Source organism: Periplaneta americana, chromosome 7 (assembly GCF_040183065.1).
Source record: "Periplaneta americana isolate PAMFEO1 chromosome 7, P.americana_PAMFEO1_priV1, whole genome shotgun sequence".
In the NCBI taxonomy this organism is placed as follows: Eukaryota; Metazoa; Arthropoda; class Insecta; order Blattodea; family Blattidae; genus Periplaneta; species Periplaneta americana.
This window is the reverse complement of record NC_091123.1, coordinates 29,810,016-29,836,739: the sequence shown is the minus strand read 5'-3', so window position 1 is coordinate 29,836,739 and position 26,724 is coordinate 29,810,016. Positions and strand designations below refer to the sequence as shown.

The 26,724-nt window shown below is 34.3% G+C and overlaps 1 protein-coding gene and 1 non-coding gene across 4 annotated transcripts in view; both read right to left on the bottom strand.

The window, feature by feature from the left end:
* LOC138703025 (uncharacterized) overlaps positions 1–26,724 on the bottom strand; it is a 601,413-nt gene that overhangs the window by 253,903 nt on the left and 320,786 nt on the right. The window lies entirely within an intron of this gene.
* Positions 8,113–8,185, bottom strand: TRNAR-UCU (transfer RNA arginine (anticodon UCU)). Its single transcript has one exon. It is a non-coding gene; the product is annotated as a tRNA-Arg (tRNA).

Sequence of the window (26,724 nt, the reverse complement as noted above, 5' to 3'; positions counted from 1 at the left end):
TCAGACGCGCTAGCCGTTACTCCACAAGTGTGGACAGGGCAATCTACCAAAATGAATTCTGACATAGAGATGCGTAACAAACATAGGCCTAGATGTGTTACTGAATTCACTGCCGAACAAATTGCACCCACTGACATACATCGACTTAGCTGAAGGCGTACGGGGACCATACAGTGGATGCGAGCACAGTTAGACCGTGAGCAGTGCGTTTCAACAGTGGCGAAAATGACAGTCTTCTGGGATATGCGGAGTGTGATTCTTTTGGATGCCCTGGAGCCTGGAGAAAACAGTGCATTGTAGATACGAGATGGAACAGATCAGTCTTATAACTGTGAGAAAGACAATGGACTGTTTTCTTGATAGACTGGGATATTTTTTAGCCGTAAATTGTTCTCATTTTGAGCATCTGTCATAAAGTTTAGTTAGTCATAGTGTTTTGTTTAGTTTTATGGCCTACTCAACATGATTTTACATACTTATTTGTCTCAAGTTTGCGGAGACATGACACCGATGAATGGGTAAAATTTCTACACATTCATAAGTAAAATTTCATGCAGATTCGGAATATGTAAATTTTAAGGGGTTAGGTATAGCTTACAGCAGTAAAATTTTGGAAATATTCAACATTTTTTTCCTGCATTATTGTATCTTGTACAAAATTCAGTTCACTGTGCAGTGATGAAGCGTTTCCCATATAACTAAAAAACTATCCAACATTCTGTGATGAAATTTTTTGTGTGCATTTATGCATGTCATATCTACAATATGATGCAAGATCACTTCTCTACCTTTGACAGATTGTCTGATAAAAAATGAATTCATTTAAAAAATGGTCAAATATCACTATTTTCTTCTAACACAAAAAAAATATTACTTATTAAGGAATGCAGTTAAAAGAGCATGATATTGTGAACATGAGTTTCAGCAATAAAATAAAAGAGAGAGAACATAAAAAAGTTAACAAGTTTATGAGTTATGAGGGAAACGCTTCATCACTGCACAGTAAACTGCCACCATTTTGAATTTTAAAAAATAAAGTTTACTGTCACACCTTCTATACCTAAATAACTAACTTTTTTTTGGATTTGTAAATTTAAGAAGTTATTATATATATATATATATATATATATATATATATAGAGAGAGAGAGAGAGAGAGAGAGAGAGAGAGGCAGTGATAAAACACTGTAAATGTTAAACTACCATTATCTGACGTACAATTTGGAGTAGCTAATGTGAACCGCGCATTAGGACTTAGATCTAATAATATCAACGCGTTAGGACTTAGATCTAATAATAGGCCTATATTTTTGTCCACTGTAATAGAAATCTGGTACCAATCAACTTGGCTGATTTTGTAACCGTCGCTGGGCTCTATTTATAACAAATAAAGATGTACTACGTGGAATTCCACCTCACAATCGTGGCTTCCACCTTAAGTTAAATCTATGCAGGTTAGAAGCTTCGTACAAAGCAGACGCTTAAAATCATAATATAATATTTAGGTATGATAATTACGAGTAACAATTCCTTCAACACATATGAGATGCGACTCTATCGAAATAAATATTTCCAACGATTGATGTGTTGTGTGTTGCCTAACCCGAGGTCATGCCTCCGGCCAGTAGGCAACGCTTCCATAACCCTCGCTTTACTACTATTATCTGGCTGTAAGCGAAACATGATAAATATTCGTCATTGAATATTATAGATGGCAGCACTGTCACGGAAATAGATTCATCATTATTCGGGAAGCTGATAACCGCTACACGGCCTCTGGCTATCCCGCGCGGCTATATTCGTACATCCGCAGCTTGGGGAGGAATGCAGGGTTGAAACCCCCACGAGCCGGTTCGGGAAGACTCTCTGAAGCGGATCGGGAGAAGAAAAAAATTCCTATCCGTTGTGATTACAACTGCCGCTGCTTATGCCCCCACTTCCCCTGCCTTGAATTCGATTTTGGAGCAAACATCCTCCCGCGACCAATTCCCACTCTCCTTGCAGCACGTATATAGGCTACACGCATTACGTCTAAACTTTCGACAATAGTTTCGACAGAAATGCTGCTGCAGCAGACAAGTTATGTATAGGATGCGTATCTCTCGAACAGACGCGGGCGAGACAATGGGAATAATATTCCCGCTCATTTATAATATCCGAATGAAATGTGCGGAGTACAAAACCGTCACAGAGGTAAGTTCTATACAAGTTCTTCTTACGTTATTTACGGCTTAAGTGCTCAGTCGACAGCGTAATAATCCAATAAATTATACTCAACAATATTCGAACGCATTTCGCTGGGGGGTTGCACGAAATACGATGTATCATACTTCATCATGCAACGACTTTTCATACCGTGGATTAAGAACTTACAGACAGCCAAATTATTGACGTAAACACTAAACTAAACTAGCATAAAGTTGACTTCAGTTGTCTAGTGGATAATATGTTTGAAATTGTATCTGAGGACCGGGGGTTCAAATCTGGCGAAGGGGGATAAAATTTCGTTCCGTACCTTCCTTCACAAGGCAAGCAAAGCCGTGTATCATGGATATATGACTCGTAAAATAGTCTTGTCCCTGAATGAGAGGCAAAATATACCGATCTAAGTAAGCATGGGTTTGTTCCACCATGCATCTGCATTTACCCATGAAAACTACCATAGACAACATTAAATCTACTTGGAGGGCCCTCTTGCTTCCCGGCACCATGAATTCGTGTCGTCAAATCGCTAATAACAAAATCAAAATTAATATTCATTTATTTTTCATTCATTCATTTATTTATTTGTTTATCTATTTATTTAGTTGTTCAATTATCTGCTTATCTATTTACTTATTTACTTGCTTATTTGTCCATATACTTCTTTATTTATTTATTTATCTTTTATTTATTCATTTTGTTTGAGAATAAGGTTCTTAGGAAAATATTTGGGGCTAAGAGGGATGAAGTTACAGGAGAATGGAGGAAGTTATACAACACAGAACTGCACGCATTGTATTCTTCACCTGAAATAATTAGGAATATTAAATCCAGACGTTTGAAATGGGCAGGGCATTTAGCACGTATGGACTAATCCAGAAATGCATATAAAGTGTTAGTTGGAGACCAGAGGGAAAAAAAACCTTTGGGGAGGCCGAGACGTAGATGGAAGGATAATATTAAAATGGATTTGAGGGGGTGGGATATGATGATAGAGACTGGATAATCTTTCACAGAATAGGGACCGATGGCGGGCTTATGTGAGGGCGGCAATGAACGTGCGGGTTCCTTAAAAGCCATTTGTAAGTAAGTATTTATCTATCTATCTATCTATCTATCTATCTATCTATCTATCTATCTATCTATCTATCTATCTATCTATCTATCTATCTATCTATCTATCTATCTATCTATCTATCTATCTATCTATCTATCTATCTATCTATCTATCTATCTATCTGTCTGTCTGTCTGTCTGTCTGTCTGTCTGTCTGTCTGTCTATCTACCTACCTACCTACCTACCTACCCAACTACCCACCCACCCACCCACCCACCCACCCATCTATCTATCTATCTATCTATCTATCTATCTATCTATCTATCTATCTATCTATCTATCTATCTATCTATCTATCTATCTATCTATCTATCTATCTATCTATCTATCTATCTATCTATCTATCTATCTATCTATCTATCTATCTATCTATCTATCTATCTATCTATCTATCTATCTATCTATCTATCTATCTATCTATCTATCTATCTATCTATCTATCTATCTATCTATCTATCTATCTATCTATCTATCTATCTATCTATCTATCTATCTATCTATCTATCTATCTATCTATCTATCTATCTATCTATCTATCTATCTATCTATCTATCTATCTATCTATCTATCTATCTATCTATCTATCTATCTATCTATCTATCTATCTATCTATCTATCTATCTATCTATCTATCTATCTATCTATCTATCTATCTATCTATCTATCTATCTATCTATCTATCTATCTATCTATCTATCTATCTATCTATCTATCTATCTATCTATCTATCTATCTATCTATCTATCTATCTATCTATCTATCTATCTATCTATCTATCTATCTATCTATCTATCTATCTATCTATCTATCTATCTATCTATCTATCTATCTATCTATCTATCTATCTATCTATCTATCTATCTATCTATCTATCTATCTATCTATCTATCTATCTATCTATCTATCTATCTATCTATCTATCTATCTATCTATCTATCTATCTATCTATCTATCTATCTATCTATCTATCTATCTATCTATCTATCTATCTATCTATCTATCTATCTATCTATCTATCTATCTATCTATCTATCTATCTATCTATCTATCTATCTATCTATCTATCTATCTATCTATCTATCTATCTATCTATCTATCTATCTATCTATCTATCTATCTATCTATCTATCTATCTATCTATCTATCTATCTATCTATCTATCTATCTATCTATCTATCTATCTATCTATCTATCTATCTATCTATCTATCTATCTATCTATCTATCTATCTATCTATCTATCTATCTATCTATCTATCTATCTATCTATCTATCTATCTATCTATCTATCTATCTATCTATCTATCTATCTATCTATCTATCTATCTATCTATCTATCTATCTATCTATCTATCTATCTATCTATCTATCTATCTATCTATCTATCTATCTATCTATCTATCTATCTATCTATCTATCTATCTATCTATCTATCTATCTATCTATCTATCTATCTATCTATCTATCTATCTATCTATCTATCTATCTATCTATCTATCTATCTATCTATCTATCTATCTATCTATCTATCTATCTATCTATCTATCTATCTATCCATCCATCCATCCATCCATCCATCCATCCATCCATCCATCCATCCATCCATCCATCCATCCATCCATCCATCCATCCATCCATCCATCCATCCATCCATCCATCCATCCATCCATCCATCCATCCATCTATCTATCTATCTATCTATCTATCTATCTATCTATCTATCTATTTATCTATCTATTTAATCTGGTGGAGTTACGGCTATCAGGTCTTCTCTGCCACACCACCAGAAATATAAATACAAGAAACAAATGCAGAGAAAAGAAATAATTAATAAGGAAAAGAAATAAAAGTACAAATACATATATAAAAAGAGAAAAAATGCTTGCGCAGAGGTAAAATCAGAACAAGTACAAATAAAAAATGTAAAAGTATTAAGGTTGAGGGATTGAGGCGGCAAATACTGTATATACCCAGTCCTGCCATAAATTCTGACCAATGATTGAGAAGGGATATATCTTAAAATAAAATGCACAAATAGCTATAATTTGTATTATTTAATTCAGTGACTAATGTATACCTTCTTACTTCATATATCATTCAAAATTATCTCCTCTGGCCTTTACATATGACCTTAATCTGTTAGGCCAGACTGCTATGATAGCATGGATGACATCTAGGGTTATTTCCTGCGCTGCCTTTACGAGATCTTGCTTGAGATGGTTCAAACTGGAGTGAGGTTTAGCACAGGCCTTACTGTCTAAGATACCCCGAAGCTTGTAGTCCAGTGGGTTCAGGTCTGAGCTACCAGAGAGCCAGTCTTCTAAACATCTGAAGCTAAGTAAGTGGTTGATTTTACAGTTTTGAAGAGAAACAAAGCAGTACATTTTTCGAAGCTTTCAGAATAAAGTTAAAATTTTCATTTCATTTCATTGTACTCTACTGAGGAAGAAAATGCTTGAAAATTATGAAGTTTGCTTCTGAATACTATTGCTACTACTTTATTACTATTTTTGAAAGACTAGGTTAATCCTCATAAAAATCATTCATGTTTCAAATGGATTCAGTGTAAAAATCCATCCCACGAAACTTATATTTCATCATAATACTGTATTTCTGCATGTAAGGGTATCGCACGTTTCATTTCAAAGTGTGTACTACTAACATCGTTAGTACATATAAAAACCATAAACCTTCATGAAAGCAAAACAGCTAAAAAGGCTCGTTCATTTCATCTTACGTCAAATTAGATAATTACTAGCTTTCCGAGAGAGTAAATACCACGCTTTTAACGTAAATAACATCCCTGTATAAGCTTTCCTATTAATTTCAAGCAGAGTAGAGATGAGTTAGTTGAGTAATTTCCAGATACAGAAAAACTTAAAAGTGATTCATCATGGGAACGTAACGTTATCGAAGGTTGGTTAGAGACGTTCCATTTGCGATATCTCTTAGGCTACATGCTTGAAATAAGGATACGGACTTATACTATTTCTCAGCCCATTAAACAAATACATCATCACCATTCAGCTACTTCGACTCTGTTCGAGATGTAAACCTTTAGTTATTAATTGTACTCTACAACCTCAAGAACATTGTGTAACTTTCTCTTCGCCTTCCAAAATGCAAAGAACTCCTATGGAAGGTTCCAGTGCTCAAACAATTTTCCACTACTCTCTGCATGTATCAAAGACTGTTATTTTTACATCCCTGCCGGGAATGTTATACAGTAAAGGGGACTGTTAATGCAAATATTTGGACACTGATAGCTCTGCCGAGTAAACTAATGTATTACATTCGTGCAGTTATATGGATAATATATATTACTTCATAGTTTTGTTTTTATGTATGAACCAGTGCAGCAGATACAGCTTTAGAAATGAGCCACGCTCATTGTTCACAAACTCATTCCTGTTCTTTTTAATTTTAATGGAAATAACAGTACATACCACACAGTTTTATTCACAACGGGGTAACGCCATTGAATTGACATGCATGTGCCTTTATATTTTTTCTGGACTAAGTTGGTGGTACTGTGATATTCGTAACATCGTAGATGTTCATTTAACCCCTTACTTTTGACTTATTTTATCTTTATGCTATTCATTTTTCTTCTATTTACATGCCATTATTCCACTATATTATGGATATTGAGTAGGTAAGGTTCAATGGAAAAACCAAATTAATATTTCATACTAATTTCTTACAAGTACTACTATTCTTGTTTTTATTATTATTATTATTATTATTATTATTATTATTATTACCATTATTATCAATAATTGTCTTATTTTTTATACTATGTATGTCTAATTTATTTTGACCTGCTGTTCACATTTTATTACGCTTTTTTCTTTCTTTCTTTCTGTATGTTATATATTATGTCTGATTTCTACTTACTTGTTGTTTACATTTTATTATTATTATTATTATTATTATTATTATTATTATCTTATTCAGTTTTGTGTGTAAAATTGTAGTGTTCTTTGTAAATGTGTAGTGTTTTTTGTAACGCAGTTTTACTCCTGGTTGAGTGTTAGAGAAGGCCGTATGGCCTTAACTCTGCCAGGTTAAATATATTATTATTATTATTATTATTATTATTATTATTATTATTATTATTATTATTACAAGTCGACCGATATTTAACGAGATATCTGAGTTTTTAAAGTAATACTGCGCTTTATATCGGTGCCGTTTCAATCAAGCTGATGAATAAAATGAAAACAAATGACTCTGCCGTTAAAAATAATTAGAATTATAATTATGTATTAGAGCGAAGTTAAGGCTATTAAGTCTTCTCTTCCACTTCACCATAAATCAAAATTTAAATTTAAATTATGTTTTATTTAACGACGCTCTCAACTGCCGAGGTAATATCAACATCGCCGGTGTGCCGGAATTTTGTCCCGCAGGAGTTCTTTTACATGCCAGTAAATCTACTGACATCAGCCTGTCGCATTTAAGCACACTTAAATGCCATCGACGTAGGCCGGGATAGAACCCGCAACCTCGAGCACAGAAGGCCACCGCTATACCGATTACGCTACCCAGGCCGACAACATAAATCAATCTGAGGTCCAAAGTAATTCGTATAATATAATAAAATAGTACATTGTGATACAAGTGTGGTAAGTACATTATAACAGAATTAAGCGAGTATTTTTAGTTTCCGAGATTCTGTTAAGCACTTAACTCATGTGCATCACACATTATTTTTTGGACGATCGTCATTTAAATAAACATGTTTTTAATTTTGAATATGGCATAAGTTTTGAATAATTTCAAGGAAAAATTGTTCCGGGGCCGGGTATCGATCCCGGGACCTTTCGCTTAGAGCACGAATGCTCTTCCGACTGAGCTACCCCAGAAATCATACACGACACCGTCACAATTTTTCCTTTATATCCACACAACTCAAATGGGCTGACAAGACGCCAGAACCCAACTTTGAGTGCACACAATACTGTGTGACTTAAATTGTGGCTTTCTGTTAACGTACCTCCAGTAACGAATGTATTATGCAAATCTGGCTTTCAGGTAGAAGCTTCCTGTAAAGCAGGTTTGAATAATTTCAAGGAAAAATTGTTCCGGGGCCGGGTATCGATCCCGGGACCCTTCGCTTAGCGCACGAATGCTCTTCCAACTGAGCTACCCCAGGAACTATACACGACACCCGGCCCCGGAACAATTTTTCCTTGAAATTATTCAAGACCTGCTTTACAGGGAGCTACTACCTGAAAGCCAGATTTGCATAATGACATAAATTTGTTTGATAATTTTCCCTAAAAGAAAGTCATGAACATCATTGCCAAGGCAGTATGTAGGCCTAAGTACAAAATGTTTTCCTGGAATAAAACTTGTCAGAAACATTTTTAAAGCAACTTTTCTTATGTAATATTATCCTAAAATCAGTAATAAGGCAGATATTTCGATTTATTTACTTCAATCGCCCTTATAACTCCTCTTTAAAGAAAGTATTTTGAATGCCATGTAGCCTAAACTCTAAGTGGGACCTAACTTATTTTACATACCAATTTTCGTAAAAATCGGTCAGCCATTATCGCGCGAAATGGTAATAAACATACAGACATACAAACAAAAAATTTAAAAATGCTATTTTCCTTCTCAGGACAGTTCATTATACACCAATTATTTTTGTAAATGCGAAAATTACCAGAAAAATTTAGGTTACAGTTTTATTATTAGTACAGATTACAACGCATACTATACTTTACAGGACAGTTTCTGAGCATCATAATAAGAAAATAACTCCACAGGAATGTAAACCCTGTGGACTTTACGTAACATGATACAGCCATTAGAGAAATACAGATCCTGACGTCATGTTCCGCCAGTGACGGCGCCAGCATTTTTAATTTGTTAGAGGGAGGGACAGGCGGGTGGACAGTCCTTGTTCAAGCTGGACGTCCTTGTTTCTTCCGGCACAGACCATTAAACTTGTTATAGGAGTAAATGATTATTGGTGGTGAGCCATCAGCGTCGGATTTCCACGTTGACAACCCGACTTCAAATCCCGCCGAGTCCAAGTGAAATTTCTTCTGCTTGATGGTAGGTTCCGCGGGATATTCCCGTTTTCCCTACCGGCAGTCCACCAATGCTTCATTAATTATCATACGGTGCTATGCAGTTCGCCTCCCGTGGTGCACCGAGGACAACGCTAAACTGACAGCAAAAAGAACTACAGCATCGGCGTGTCACTCCTGAGTAGGGACGCTTGAATGAGTGACGTGCAATCAAGTGCCTGGCATTGGATAAAAACTATGATTACTGGTCAACTCAAATGTTTTGTAACGCTGGACATATATATATATATATATATATATATATATATATATATGGCTCGGTTGGGACAAGTTGCCTGGTTGAGGTTTTCCATCAACCCATTAAGCGCAATGCTGAGTAACTTTCGGCGCCGGACTCTTCATCTTCATCCACCCAGTTTATCTAATGAGTGTCCCAATCTCAGGGTAAGATTCTTCATCATAATCACCAAAAAGTAGGCAGAGATGCTGCAAATGGCTACATGTCAATATGCGCGGCGTTGTAAAAAAAATACTTATCTTCAAGTTTTAACCGTTTAAGGATTTTAGCACATTTTGCAATTAGTTTTTTATATGAAGTAAGATTAAGTTTGTAATGTCTCGGTTGCCCCTCTTATGTCTGAACACTACAGGACACTAAGAAGGTCGGTTGACTTTAACTCCGCCAGATAAAATAAATAAATAAATAAATAAGTAAATAAATAAGTTAATTAATTAATTAATTAACAAATAAACTAATAAACAAACAAAAAAACCAACAAACAAATAAACAAATAAATAAATAAATACATAAATAAATAAATAACAGACACTCTGTTAATATACGTAGGAACTGATTTTTAAAGAATTTACACTGTTCCTAAATGTTGCTATAAACGAGATGCATGGGTATTTAAAGGTGTCGTTATAAAAATAAAAAATTGCTTTATTTAATAGCTACATAGAAAAACAGTACTTCTTAATGACTATCGCTGTAGCCGAGGTGTAGCACTGACTGTGGTCGCTATAACCAAGTTCAACTGTATTTCAATTCGTGAAACAATATTGCTAATTTTCTCTATAAACTTGTTTCATACTGAAAGGTGTAGTTATAAAAATAAAAAAACTCGCTTTATTTGTTTAATACAGATAAGAACAGTACTTCCTAATGACTATCATTGTAGCCGATGTATAACACTTACTGTGGTTGCTATAACCAAGTTCAACTGTATTTCAATTCGTGAAATGACATTGATAAATTTCTCTATAAACTCCTTGCATACTGAAAGGTGTAGTTATAAAAATAAAAAATAGTTTTATTTGCTTAATATAGATAAAAACAATAGTTATTGATGACTATCGCTGTAGCCGAGGTATAGCACTGAATGTGGTCGCTATAACCAAGTTCAACTGTATTTCAGTTCGTGAAACGACATTGCTAAATTTCGCTATAAACTTGTTGCATATTGAAAAGTATCGTTATGAAAATAAAAAATCGTTTTATTTGTTTAATAGAGATAAAACCAGTAGTTCTCAATGATTATCGCTGTAGCCGAGGCGTAGCATTCACTGTGGTCGCTATAGCCAAGTTCAACTGTATTTCAGTTCGTGAAACGACATTGCTAAATTTCGCTATAAACTTGTTGCATATTGAAAACTATCGTTATGAAAATAAAAAATCGTTTTATTTGTTTAATAGAGATAAAACCAGTAGTTCTCAATGATTATCGCTGTAGCCGAGGCGTAGTATTCACTGTGGTCGCTATAGCCAAGTTCAACTGTATTTCAGTTCGTGAAACGACATTGCTAAATTTCGCTATAAACTTGTTGCATATTGAAAAGTATCGTTATGAAAATAAAAAATCGTGTTATTTGTTTAATACAGATAAGAACAATATTTATTAATGACTATCACTGTAGCCGAGGTATAGCACTGACTGTGGTCGTTATAACCAAGTTCAACTGTATTTCAGTTCGTGAAACGACGTTGCTAAATTTCGCTATAAACTTGTTGCATATTGAAAAGTATCGTTATGAAAATAAAAAAATCGTTTTATTTGTTTAATAGAGATAAAAGCAGTAGTTCTTAATGATTATCGCTGTAGCCGAGGCGTAGCATTCACTGTGGTCGCTATAGCCAAGTTCAACTGTATTTCAGTTCGTGAAACGACATTGCTAAATTTCGCTATAAACTTGTTGCATATTGAAAACTATCGTTATGAAAATAAAAAATCGTTTTATTTGTTTAATAGAGATAAAACCAGTAGTTCTTAATGATTATCGCTGTAGCCGAGGCGTAGCATTCACTGTGGTCGCTGTAGCCAAGTTCAACTGTATTTCAGTTCGTGAAACGACATTGCTAAATTTCGCTATAAACTTGTTGCATATTGAAAAGTATCGTTATGAAAATAAAAAATTGTGTTATTTGTTTAATACAGATAAGAACAATATTTATTAATGACTATCACTGTAGCCGAGGTATAGCACTGACTGTGGTCGTTATAACCAAGTTCAACTGTATTTCAGTTCGTGAAACGACATTGCCAAATTTCGCTATAAACTTGTTGCATATTGAAAAGTATCGTTATGAAAATAAAAAATCGTTTTATTTGTTTAATAGAGATAAAAGCAGTAGTTCTTAATGATTATCGCTGTAGCCGAGGCGTAGCATTCACTGTGGTCGCTATAGCAAAGTTCAGCTGTATTTCAGTTCGTGAAACGACATTGCTAAATTTCGCTATAAACTTGTTGCATACTGAAAGATCGTTATAAAAATTAAAAAAAAAAGATCGCTTATTTGCTTAATTTAGATAAATGCCGTACCTACTTCATAACGACTATCGCTGCAGCCGAGGTGTTGCATAAACCGAGTTCAACTCAATTCGTGAAATGAAATCCTAAGCTAGCTAAACCGGCCGTTATTACGAACAGTAGGAGGAGCCCAAATCTTACTATGCTCTCAAAACACAGAATCAGAAACAAGATGTGTGAAGGAATCGGATAGAGCGCCGCTGAACGTTACTTATGATATCATAAAGAGCATAACGCTGATCTCGCTACAAGTAAATCACTTTCCTCTTCTCTTTCATCTCCAAGGTGCGCAATAAATCCGCCGTCAGCTTTCCTCCAGAGAGTTACCGGCGCACGGCTCATCTGTCTCCATTCGGAGTCTCAGGGTCGAATACCGTAGTGAATTATCCTCGCAACGGCTTAAACAGCTTCCGAGTGAGAAGGATTGGGAAGTCTGACATGTTACAATAAATACACTGGAACAATACGACTGTCATCGGACGCGGGTGTTTCTGACACGAAACAAGATTAAACTGCACCCATTTTGCATCCCACACGCGTCAGGAAAAACTCCGATATACAATTTTTGCACAATTTAAATCCAACAGGCACCGGGATAGGTCAGGCTACAGCGCGTTTGCCTGCTGTTACGGAGTGCGCTTGGGCGTGGGTTCGATTACCGCTTGGGTTGATTACTTGATTGGGTTTCTTTCGAAGTTTTCCCCAACGGTGAGGTGAATGTCATGTGATCTATGTCAAATCCTCGGGCCTCATCTCGCTATCACCAATTTCACTGACGCTAAAATAAATAGCGTTGTAGTTCATAAAGCATAGCAAATTAATCGATTAAAATGTCTAATAAACAGATAACTGAGCTAAAATTTAAAAGAGCTTCAATTTCAAAATATTCTTCACCTCAAATTAAATGATCGACAGAATAGTAACTTTCAACATTATGACGTCATTTTTATAAATTTAACAATTACCTGAAGTTGACACAATATAATTGTGTTAGGGTAAACTAGGGTCTGTTGGACAGTCGGGCATGTTGGACACTCTGTACTTTAACGTGTTACCACGCCACTTGTGCGCACCACATTCTGCTAGAAGTCAATGACGGAAGTAGCCCCACTCGTGCCTACTTCCGTCATTGACTTCTAGCTGAATGTGGTGCCCACAAGTGGCGTGGTAACACGTTAAAGTACGGAGTGTCCAACATGCCCGACTGTCCAACAGACCCTAGTTTACCCTATTTCTTTTTCGTTTCCTTCTACATTGTTTTTTTTTTTTTCATTATAATTGTGTACCTACCATTTACTCAAAAAACAACAATTTTTTTGGTAAGTTTTGTCTTCTAGGCAGCCTTCACTTGGAGGAAACTGAATAAAATTCAAAATAATAATTGAAGAGTTTAATCCAAAAACACGTTAAGTCCATTTTTATGAAAAGACTGGGCTACTTTTTCGTCCACTGTCTATGAACTGAGCGAGTTTTCAAGTTATATGCACAATAACACAAACTTTTATACAAGGACTGGCGTTGTTTTGAAAAAAAAAAACAAGCTTAAAATATATGCTGTAATGATAGAGGTCTCAAACATAAACATATACATGTATAAATCATAAAAATGGCCAAATGGACTGAGCGAGTTTTGAGATCACATTCTTCAATTTTGAATGTTATTTAACATAGCTCATGCAGTAGTTACTCCATTACAAATTGTACTAGCGTAGATGCTATATAATTTTATCCTACATGTACCTTATTTCTCCGTTGCTTAATCACATCAACTAACTTATATAACATTATATTATGTATACACACAACGAGAGAAAAATTACAGCCTTGTTTTACTCCACGGTTTGTTCTTACACTATTTCTTAGAATTACTTTCCTCTTGATTCAATGACCACTTCTGTCGTGACATAAGCTTCGCATAGCATGTAGCATGTAAATGGACAACCTCTTTCTGTGACAATATTCAACGGTTTCTTTATATTTACATGATCGATTGCGTTTGCTTAGGTAGTCTATAAGGACGCTTGTAGTTCTTTATCAATTCAAGGTGTATAAATTAAGTTTTCAAAAGCAGCCAAGAGGTGTACAAAACAATGAAATTCTCTCAAATGAGGAATGAAAAATGATTCTTGAACTCCAAAGAAAATAAGAAGACTGAACAAGTATGAATCTATGATGACAGATTTCGAAATAATGTAATGCGTGTTGCCAATAGCCAGGCATTTCAGTCTGTTTTTGAGTAATAGCAGAGTTAACTAAAATCGCACTACTTCTCCCTCTTCCTGACTAAGATCGAACACAACTACAGAAGCACTTGGACACAAATGGTCCATTGTGCTCCTCATAGACTATAAATCACCCCAGGAGACCGCAGTGGGTGGCCAGCTGCACGATGCTAGTGGGTTTGATTCCCTGAATGTTGCTAGGACACAACATGTATTTCTCGAGCTATCGACTCCTAATATGGCATAAACCTAGACAATACAGTAGAATATAAGGTGATAACGCCATTTGGTATTTATTTTGTTGTTTAATTATACATACTTTAACATCTGTGGTCATATCGCATGTGTAGGATCTTTGGGTATATCTGTAGGCCTTATTATTTACTATTGTTGAGTTCCTGTTTCTATTTTCGTATATTATAGATGGCTCTTGCATGTAAATGATTTCGGATTTTGATTAATGTTTATGATATTGGTGACTGAGGCGGCGATGAATCGTGGTATTTATTGAAAAATACAATTAAATTTTCATATAAAATAGAGGCAAAAGTTTTATTACCAGAAAATGAACATAAAGATTTAGGTATATTATTTAGGAGTAATTTTACATTTCATAGTCATATTAATAATAGGGTAAACTAGGGTCTGTTGGACAGTCGGGCATGTTGGACACTCTGTACTTTAACGAGTTACCTCGCCACTTGTGGGCACCATATTCTGCTACAAGTCAATGACGGAAGTAGCCCACGAGTGGGGCCCCTACAGTCCAACAGACCCTAGTTTACCCTATTATAAATTTGTCCTATAAAAGTTTAGGTTTTGTTATGAGAAATTCTTGTAAATTCAAACTCAAAACTATAATAATTTTGTATAATTCCATTGTTCGATCAAAATTAGAGTATGCTGCTTTTGTATCTGGAACCCAGTTACTAACAAATATATTCTGTTACTAGAAAAAATTCAAAATAAATTTCTAAAATGGTTATATTACAGACTTTATAATGATTATCCTACCTATGAGAGTTATGCTACAATACTTCAACATTTCCATTTTACTAGTTTGCAAATTAGACGAAATTGTCAATCTTTAAACTTTCTTTATAAAATTATCAACAATAAGTTGGGCTGTGATGGTTTCTTATATAATATTATATGCACCTAAGCTTAAAACGAAATTTAGAAATTTATTTTACATACCAAGGACAAATATTGAATCCCACAAAAATTCCCCAGTTTTCCAAATGTTACAGTTATACAATAAATTACATCCTCATCCGAATGTTGATATTTTCAATATGAATTTCTCTAGATATAGAATTATTTGTTATCATATTTTACAGAATATTGTTATTAGTTAACTTGAAGCTATTTTCACACCTTATTTCAATTTCTCCTTTTTTTCTTTCTCGTATTTCTATTTTGTTTCAGTTTTTAATAAGTGTATGTTTCCTTTTCCTTGTTTATGTTTTATAAATTAATTTGTTAGTCGTGAGCATTGTAATTGGGCTTTGCCTGTTATGTTCAACAACAAATGAATAAATAAATAACTCAACATGCAGGTCTATCTCAAATTTTCTATAAGTTGGATGCTCTTTAAGGCCCAATATATGGAGGTACTTACTCAGATTATGGTGTCCGTTCAGAAGCCCGATTGCCAATTTTAAGCTTATCTTTTCAAAATCAGGAGTTATTAATTTACTTCTTTATAAATTTGGCAAGATGAATTTTCACAATTTATTTCCTACAGGCTACGTTAATGTTTGTAAAGCAAAAATAAAATCTGAATAAAATTGTACTTATATCAATAAGTTATAGGTGCAGTACAGTATTCACTTAAATACCAACAATAAAGCAGTCTTCATACAACGCAGATGGTAGAGTAAGAAACATTACCAATAAATATTAAGCATAACTTTATTTGAAATCACTTCGTTGAGTGTGCACAGACCAGCCAACAGTTACATCACCAACATTCACAAGATTTTCGGAACATGTGACATGTAACACAAACAAAACTATATAATTTCACACACGTTCATAAACAAACATACATAAAATATAAACTGGAGTGTGCTCTTATGCAAGCTGTCACACCACACTATTTATAGCTCCAGACATAAAGCGCGATTCGTTATAAAACACAAATAAACTGTTTTATAACGCAATTAACATTATACCATTCACGAATAGAGTTTATGTACCTATATATTATAATACATATTTGTTCTTTTGTAGAACTCAAATCTGTAGAATATATTATAAACAGATTATGATATTTTTTCATACTACACGATAGTCCGAAATCTAGGAATTTCGTGGAAAAAGTTCACAATCAACCAAGTCTACGTAGCTAATCGCGGTGTTCTAATTGTTAGGCTACTATGTTTGCAATTAAAGCTTAAACTGGTCGAAGGCAATGTAATTGTAACACCGATAATAAAAACCCTTAACATGACTCTGCTTTAAAGGGGTACTGAACTAACAAATCCCATTCTGGAATGATATTTTATTCTAAACAACATGTATTTAATTATACACACAATGGCACAAACTATACCTTTCTGCGACTAATGGTTTCCGAGTAACATACCTCTAAACGTGGACACTGGCTATGCGTGTGACGTCATACTACCGCAGGAAGTTCATTCTTGCTTTAGTTAATCCCGTTACATTCACTATAATTCATGACCAAATCGTGAAAAATACCGTTCTTGTTCTGATAACAAAGCGTTAAGCAGTTGAAAGCTTAAACAAGCCACGGGTGCGGCAGTGTGACGTCAGCAGTAGTGGTGGACAAAATTTCTTCGCTCGTATATGGAGAACCATTTGATATTTTGAGTTGCGGTTTTCAGTGCTGTCATCAGCTCCCTGTTGTCTACAAAATATAAACATATATATATATATATATATATATATATATTTATTTATTTATCAGTACCCCTTTAAACAGGAGTAAAGTATAATTTAAGATGGCCCATATCATACACTTCACGGCAATAAAACAGTCCTGTTCCTGATTAAGAGGGTTACAAGTAAAATCACAACCCAGCTCTTCAACATCCTACCAAGTTTCATACATCGAAGACATTAATTCTTGATTAAGAAACGTACACAAATTACAGCCTATAAACTGCTTCATTGATTGATAACTATATGAAAAATTAAGAACTAAATGCAATTATACAAAATTAAATAACTCAGGATTGCATCGGGCACCTCTTGAAGAAAAACAGTTCGAATGCTCTATCACTGAGTTATACTAAAACTTGCTTTTAATGCGTTAAAGTTTCATGAGGGGGAATACAGTAGTGAAGAAGTAGCAGGAACTGTCTCTTTATCAGCACGGACGAACGGCTTTCTAAAAAATAGTGTAAAGCACATGTGTCAAATAGACAGCCACCGGTATAGCTCAGTCGGCTAAGGCGCTTGACTACAGATTCGGAGTTAAGCTAGGGTCTGGGTTCGATTCCCGCTTGAGTTGATTAAATGGTTGGATTTTCTCCAAGGTTTTCCCCAATCTTAAGGCAAATGTCAGGTAATCTATGGCGAATCCTCGGCCTCGTCTCGCCAATATTCCATCTCACTATCACCAATCCCATCGACACTAAATAACATCGTATTTGATAAAGCTTCCTTAAATAACCAAGTAAAAATTGATTTTATTTTGTTCGTAGATTTGCTTCAATCGACCCGCGGCCTCTTTGCAAACATATGCTTACAAAATAAAATGCATTTTTAACACTTGTATCGTAAACAAAATATATCCAACACTTCCTAATGAAATAGGTCGTTACTATGTTTGTATGCAATAAAGATATCTTTTATAGTAATTTTATTGTTGCTAGGACGTGTGGATATTTTTATTTTTAGTCAGTCTTTGCTATAAGTGACGAGTGACTTTCCTAAACGTTATGCATTCGTTGTTCCTAGCAACAGTAACATGAACATCTACAAGAGATAATTTTATATATTAAATATTTAATATCAAATTTATATTTTACAACGATTTTGATAATAAGGGTTGTTAGCAGAAGACGAGACAATCACTATTTTTCCTTATTAAAATAATTCAAATAGAGACAATCACTATTTTTCCTTATTCAAATAATGCAAATAGACACAATCTCTATTTCACCTTATTCAAATAATGCAAATAGAGACAATCACTATTTCTCCTAATTAAAATAATGCAAATAGAGACAATCACTATTTCTCCTAATTAAAATAATGCAAATAGAGACAATCACTATTTTTCCTTATTCAAATAATGCAAATAGACACAATCTCTATTTCACCTTATTCAAATAATGCAAATAGAGACAATCACTATTTCTCCTAATTAAAATAATGCAAATAGAGACAATCACTATTTTTCCCTATTCAAATAATGCAATTAGAGACAATCACTATTTCCCCTTATTAGAATAATGCAAATAGAGACTATTACTATTTCTCCCTATGAAAATGATGCAAATAGAGACAATCACTATTTCTCCTAATTAAAATAATGCAAATAGAGACAATCACTATTTCTCTTTATTAAAATAATGCAATTAGAGACAATCACTATTTCCCCTTATTAGAATAATGCAAATAGAGACTATTACTATTTCTCCCTATGAAAATTATGCAAATAGAGACAATCACTATTTCTCCTTATTAAAATAATGCAAATAGAGACTATCACTATTTCTCTTTATTAAAATAATGCAATTAGAGACAATCACTATTTCCCCTTATTAGAATAATGCAAATAGAGACAATTACTATTTTCTCTTATTAGAATAATGCAAATATAGACAATCACTATTTCTCCCTATTAAAATGATGCAAATAGAGACAATCAATATTTTTCCTTATTCAAATAATGCAATTAGAGACAATCACTATTTCCTCTTATTAGAATAATGCAAATAGAGACTATTACTATTTCTCCCTATGAAAATTATGCAAATAGAGACAATCACTATTTCCCCTTATTAGAATAATGCAAATAGAGACAATCACTATTTCTCTTCATTAAAATAATGCAATTAGAGACAATCACTATTTCCCCTTATTAGAATAATGCAAATAGAGACAATTACTATTTTCTCTTATTAGAATAATGCAAATAGAGACAATCACTATTTCTCCCAATTAAAATAATGCAAATAGAGACAATCACTATTTCTCCCAATTAAAATAATGCAAATAGAGACAATCACTATTTCTCCCAATTAAAATAATTCAAATAGAGACAATCACTATTTCTCCCAATTAAAATAATGCAAATAGAGACAATCACTATTTCTCCCAATTAAAATAATGCAAATAGAGACAATCACTATTTCTCCCAATTAAAATAATGCAAATAGAGACAATCACTATTTCTCCCAATTAAAATAATGCAAATAGAGACAATCACTATTTCTCCCTATTAAAATGATGCAAATAGAGACAATCACTATTTTTCCTTATTCAAATAATGCAATTAGGGACAATCACTATTTCCTCTTATTAGAATAATGCAAATAGATACAATCACTATTTCTCCTTATTAAAATAATTCAATTAGGGACAATCACTATTTCCCCTTATTAGAATAATGCAAATAGAGACAATCACTATTTCTCCCAATTAAAATAATTCAAATAGAGACAATCACTATTTCTCCCAATTAAAATAATGCAAATAGAGACAATCACTATTTCTCCCAATTAAAATAATGCAAATAGAGACAATCACTATTTCTCCCTATTAAAATGATGCAAATAGAGACAATCACTATTTTTCCTTATTCAAATAATGCAATTAGGGACAATCACTATTTCCTCTTATTAGAATAATGCAAATAGATACAATCACTATTTCTCCTTATTAAAATAATTCAATTAGGGACAATCACTATTTCCCCTTATTAGAATAATGCAAATAGAGACAATCACTATTTCTCCCAATTAAAATAATGCAAATAGAGGCAATCACTATTTCTCCTAATTAAAATAATGCAAATAGAGAATATCATTATTTCTCCTTATTAAAATAATGCAAATAGAGACAATCACTATTTTCTCTTATTAGAATAATGCAAATAGAGGCAATCACTATTTCTCCTAATTAAAATAATGCAAATAGAGAATATCACTATTTCTCCTTATTAAAATAATGCAAATAGAGACAATCACTATTTTCTCTTATTAGAATAATGCAAAAAGAGACAATCACTATTTCTCCTTATTAAAAAAATGCAAATAGAGAATATCACTATTTCTCCTTATTAAAGTAATGCAAATAGAGAATATCACTATTTTCTCTTATTAGAATAATGCAAATAGAGACAATCACTATTTCTCCCAATTAAAATAATGCAAATAGAGACAATGACTATTTCTCCTAATTAAAATAATGCAAATAGAGACAATCACTATTTCTCCTTATTAAAATAATGCAAATAGAGACTATCACTATTTCCCCTTATTAAAATAATGCAATTACAGACAATCACTATTTCCCCTTATTAGAATAATGCAAATAGAGACAATCACTATTTCACCTTATTAAAATAATGCAAATAGAGACTATCACTATTTCTCCTTATTAAAATAATGCAATTAGAGACAGTCACTATTTCCCCTTATTAGAATAATGGAAATAGAGACAATCACTATTTCTCCCAATTAAAATAATGCAAATAGAGACAATCATTATTTCTCCTTATTAAAATATTGGCATGGAGACATGAACAATGCAAACACAGCTTCAGAGTTTTCCGGTGGACGTAATGAGTTTGCATTCCATACTACTATCATTTTTGTAAATAAAACCATTATACTTTCCACTAGATGCATTAATGTAATGACGCTAGAGTAATAGGTGTCAAAGCAAAATAAAAAGAACTGTAAATTCAGCGGGGAGTGTCTATGTGGCACATGCATCTGCAGCGCAGTTTTCCTTAATGTGAGGAAATTAAAGTGCAAGGTCGAAAAGGGGAGATTCAGTGTAATGTATGCATAGTATGGACGTATATATACCTCACACTGCTAATGACAAAATAACTACAACATTAAAATCATTGCAAGTAATTGCACTCGCTGTGTTTCTCATATTCTGCACCAACCGCTAGATATTCAATTCAGTTTTAATGGCCATAATTACAAAAACCGTTTATTTCATCGAGATTAAAACGAAGACGACGTTTATAAAGTTAAGGAAGAACTTCCGACGTTATTTTAAGAACAATACTAGCGACAAAAACTAATGGAAGATAATTCCTAACACCAGTATATTTTTCTTAAAACTCTAAACTCCATTACACACTGTTAAAATAATTATAGCGTCCCTACAACGCCGTCACGGAATGAGCGCTTGTTCGAGTCACGGGGAAGGAAATTTTTCATGAAATTTCCGTCAATGTATTTGACTGTGGCGCGAACAGCCCATGAAGGGCCAAGGCCGACAAGACGGCTGCTGCCCTCACGTCCACATGCCTTAGCATAAGCGAACGATCATCCAACCAGAACAGAAGTATCGTGTGGTTAGCACGATGATCGCCTAGCTCTTATAAAGATGGTTTTCAAACTGGATTTCACTACCTACCGTAGCTTCCCAAATTCATCACGATGCAGGGTTCGCACCGATCTCATACATATCTTTTATTATGTCTCTGTCTCTGTGAAAGTCACAGTCCGCGTGAGGGGGAAGAGAGATAGAAAAAGGTTGTACTAATCTGTGAGAAAAGATACGTTTAAACTCTCACCTTACAATCAAGCATTGGAATAAAGACAACCAGACATTTATTGTCTTGTTTTATAGTACTCTGACGCCCACGACCAAAATAAGTACCGTAACTTGAAATTCAACGTTACTTAACGACAGAGATATAGGCCTAATGCAACATCTCTAGAGATTATTATTATTATTATTATTATTATTATTATTATTATTATTATTATTATTATTGTTGTTGTTGTTGTTATTTAATAATTTTTATCATTTTATTACTTTTTTTCTGAAGATTCGAACTGTGCATAGTTATAGCACGAATGACCGCACAGACTGGTGCGAAGGATCATGTGTACATGTGTTTGTATATAATATGTATCGATAAATACACCTCAGTCCGCCGAGTTAGCTCTATGGTAGCGCGTCTGCCTCCAGACTAGCCGGTCCGGGTTCGATTCCTGGCGAGGTCAGAGATTTTCCTGTAAAATTTCTACCTCGGGAATAGAAGACTTTCTAATCACTAAATTGTGCACCAATATGCCTGGGTTAAATCCAAAATCTCTCCGCAGTGCATATGAAGAGAAGGCATTTGTCACTGTTGATAATGATTCGTCCGTCGGACAGGGACGTTAAGCCTGGCGACCTCCTTGGTGCTATTCGACAGGAGTAGGCTATGTGCCGGCACCGAGTTTCTACTTCTCCATTTCTCACCTTCATCATCACCCTCACCCATTTCCTACACTACACTCACCCTACTACACGACATAGGCCTAACTCTTCACAGGTACACATCATGTACAGCGTGGCCCGCCGAAGTAGTGTACAAATTGAAAATGGGTCACAGTCCTGCCATCTATCCGCAATATCCGGAACTCGAATCACGCAAGTGAAAGTGGGTGGACATTAGATACAAACAAATCAATGCATTTCATTCATTCATTAAATTTCCACGTTGCGCCTCGGACTTATTTCGCTAACATTCAGTCGAGCAGGGCTCCTTGTCGCGAAAGGTGTGGCACCAAAGGGCATTCATAAACAAATGCTGCCCGTATATGGTGAGCACTGTCTGTCACATCATGCTGTGTACAATAATTGGGTACAGACGTTCTCTGAAAGTTGGACAAGGATTGAAGATCATGTCGGTCGGAGAGTGTAGATTCTCACAGAGGCAGATGTGCAACAGTTTAGCAGCTTGATCCGAGCAGACAGGATGAAGGGACGCTATGCTACCTCGGTAGTCATGGGTAATGTGTCTTGGGTGCAAAGCCTAAGACAAAGCGGGCATAAATGCTCAGATCAATTCGCCAACTGCTGCATCTTTGTTTCACTTGTGCTCACACTTATAATACTGCCATCTAGTAGTGATAGCTTCAGACGCCTCATTCAAAAATATAGATCATTACTTCAATTCGTAACTTACTGACTATGCCTTGTACTTCACTAACAATGCTTATTTTAATGGCTGAAGGCATGGGAGGACATTATTAAAACTGTTTGCTTAAATTATCGGTATTTTAAATTCTGTGTAGGCCAATTATGTTACGGTATATTTATTAATATTATACTATGTACTAATAGAACATATTCATGAATAAGTAATAGAACATAATCATGAATATCCTTATAAAACCTTTAAAACGTAATTTTTTCATAGACATCCAATTTTTAAGAAATAAGTTAAATTTCATATTGTGGTAGTTTCATTAGGTCTATATTACAAGGTCGGTACTAGGCGGTAGGTTCCTTTATAATAAAGATAGCATTGTTATAATTCGAACGTGCCGCAGTACCAAACACAAGGTTCATAATGAAGGGGTAGGTGGACTGTGCCTTATGTCGATGTAGATTTTGTTACTCTGACAGTGAAAAATCAGAGAAAGGAAAACGATTACGGATTTAAAAAAAAACTCAAATCAAAATATGCTATTTTTTAAGTTCAAGGGCGGGTTCAAAACCGGTAACGCCCTCCTACGTACGCCTCTGGCTGAAAAGAAATGATCGTTGACGACCTGATAACTATCAGACTGTGTCTGACAGGAAAGATCGTATTGGCTATCCGCCAGTTACTAGATTGTATTAGGGAAATGGATGATAGATCTATAGTTTCACGTTTCCGGTGAAATGAACCCGAAGACTAAAATAGCAATACAACAGTTCAATCAAAGCCTTTTCTGAGAAATACATGCATAATTTAAACCTTTTAAAATTCTGCACTTTGCTTTGCAGTATTAAAAATAGACAGCAAAAATTGCGTGCATTGTAGTCTCCATTTCAAAATTAAATATCAGTGTACTTCCTCCTAAACACTCACAACGACAATTTACATAAAATGAATAACCTCATTTCATCTTCCAATATTAAATGAACTATACCCTATAGCGAAATAAAGTTCCCTTTTATCTTTCATCTTGGCCATTTTAAATTTCGAATGTCACATCTCAAGCAAAGAGAGTGAGAGAGAGGGAGCTGTCGTCTTTCAAGAGTGACACATAATTCACTCGTCGAGCCTGCAAGCAGCTCTGTCAGGCTGTTCCAGAACTAAGAGAAGGGGAAGAAACACTTTTCTAATGAATATGAAAGTCGCAGCGTTCGAAATGAAGCACTCAAAGAGCAGTTTCTTTTATACAGATCTCCGATAACTTCCACTATCACAAGGTATCGTTCTTTACTATTTAAGTTAGTGACAAAAAGTTGCCCGAACCGACAAAGCGCATTACACAAGAGTAATTAAATATTTTCTGTTCGATGAAACTACAAATGTAGCTTCAGTGCTGCACAGGTACGTCTATTAGCAGAACCAGAATAAGCAACAACAGATGCCGAAATGTAGGTAATAAAACTACATTAGTAGCCTATAATAGTAATATGCGTTACAAGAGCGGTATGTTGAAGTTTCCATGTTCGAGGAAAAGTTTGAAAAAGCGAACTTAAAACAAACGGTAAGGTTATGTAATGATTTATTTTTCATTTTAATATTTTAGCAATATTATTTATATAACATAATGCAGTAATAACATCGGCATCTGGAATCTTCCTTAATGTTACTTGCATCACGAATGCAGTAACTTTAGTGGAGTTGTAGAGTTTACTTAATTTTTGCAATTTAGGTGAAATTGCAGTGGTAAGTTTCCAATTTATAATTATTACTATATTTAACGTCTCTAAAAATAATATGTTAAAAGCCTAAAGCAGTAAAATCAATATGTCACTTAAGCGGTAAGAAGAGGGAAATTGTTATGTGTGTTAGGTTGGGAATACTGAATGTGGAATTTTACACTTTCCGCGGATTGGTTTTGTGCGGAAACCAAACAAATACGCACGATCTCGCACAAAATATGTTTTAATATACAGTATATACTGTTTGTTTCAGGATTATAAATTCCTCAATAAATTAGCTAATAATTACTGCAAATGTTTTATCAATAAAGTGAAAATTCCATCATAAGGGCCGATTTGGCGTGTTCCCCACAACATATTAATTAGTCACACAATAAGCCAATTGCCTTGTCGTCAGTACGACAACTCGTCCCGCCCATAAGTTTTCCGTGGTTTCCCTCAGGCGCTAAGACAAATGTCAGTTTAAGACCTAAAAGAAATGGGTCACGGATCTACTCCATTCAGTGTACATTTTACCACCTGTTCTTCTTAGCTTATTTTTCCAAATTCATGGAGTTCAAACTCTTCATTCGAATCCGCCCTTCTTCAGGAATTGCCTTCGCAATCTATCCTGAAGTTGCCGAGTGGCCCCTTCTTTTCAGGCTCTTGCGTTTGGCCATAATGTAATATCGTATAATGTATTGTAAATTATATAAATCTCAGTCATACATTCTTAAAGCCATCAGATCTGCCATGATCAACACAATAATAGCCATAATTTAAGACCATGTGTGACGAGATGCCCTGTCGTTTAGTTTTCAATTTGGTGTATGTTTGGTAAATTGTCATTTCAAGCTAGAGCGTGCTTTTAGATCTTCTGTGCTTATTTAAGTTGCACTGTTGTTACCCAAACTAGAAACAAGTGAATTATTACTAGCGTACAATTTTGTATAAGTGCGAAATTCGCCATGAGATTACCTAACACTCGTTTTACAGTTGGAGAAAACCTCGCAAAACTCAATCAAGTACGCCTAATCAGTCCAAACACATATTATATTGAATAGTTAAGTTCAGAAATCATATTAAAAATTGTGTGTGTATATATATACATATATATATATATATATAAATCATAAAGTATGTAATGTAAGGCTTCAATGATTATATGTATGTATATATTTTTTTTGTCTGTGAACTATAATAAATATAACAAATATCAAATTAGTCCAAGCGGTGTATGAACCCACGTTCAAGCACAGATTTCAAGCACAAGTCCACATACTTAAGCCTGAGCTACACCGGTAGCTTGAATATTGTCAATAACGTTTATTTTGTATGACAAAAATATTTAATATTCCATTTTCAAGCGCTCTAAAAACTTAAATTAAAACAGGAATTATGTAAATATTTTATTTTCAGAGTGCCGAGAGCAATTCTATCTATATCACTACATTTTGTTTGTTTAAATTTAGAGTTTTAATTAAGTAGACACTTGTGTAAATATATGGAAGAAAGCAAACAATCCATTAATAG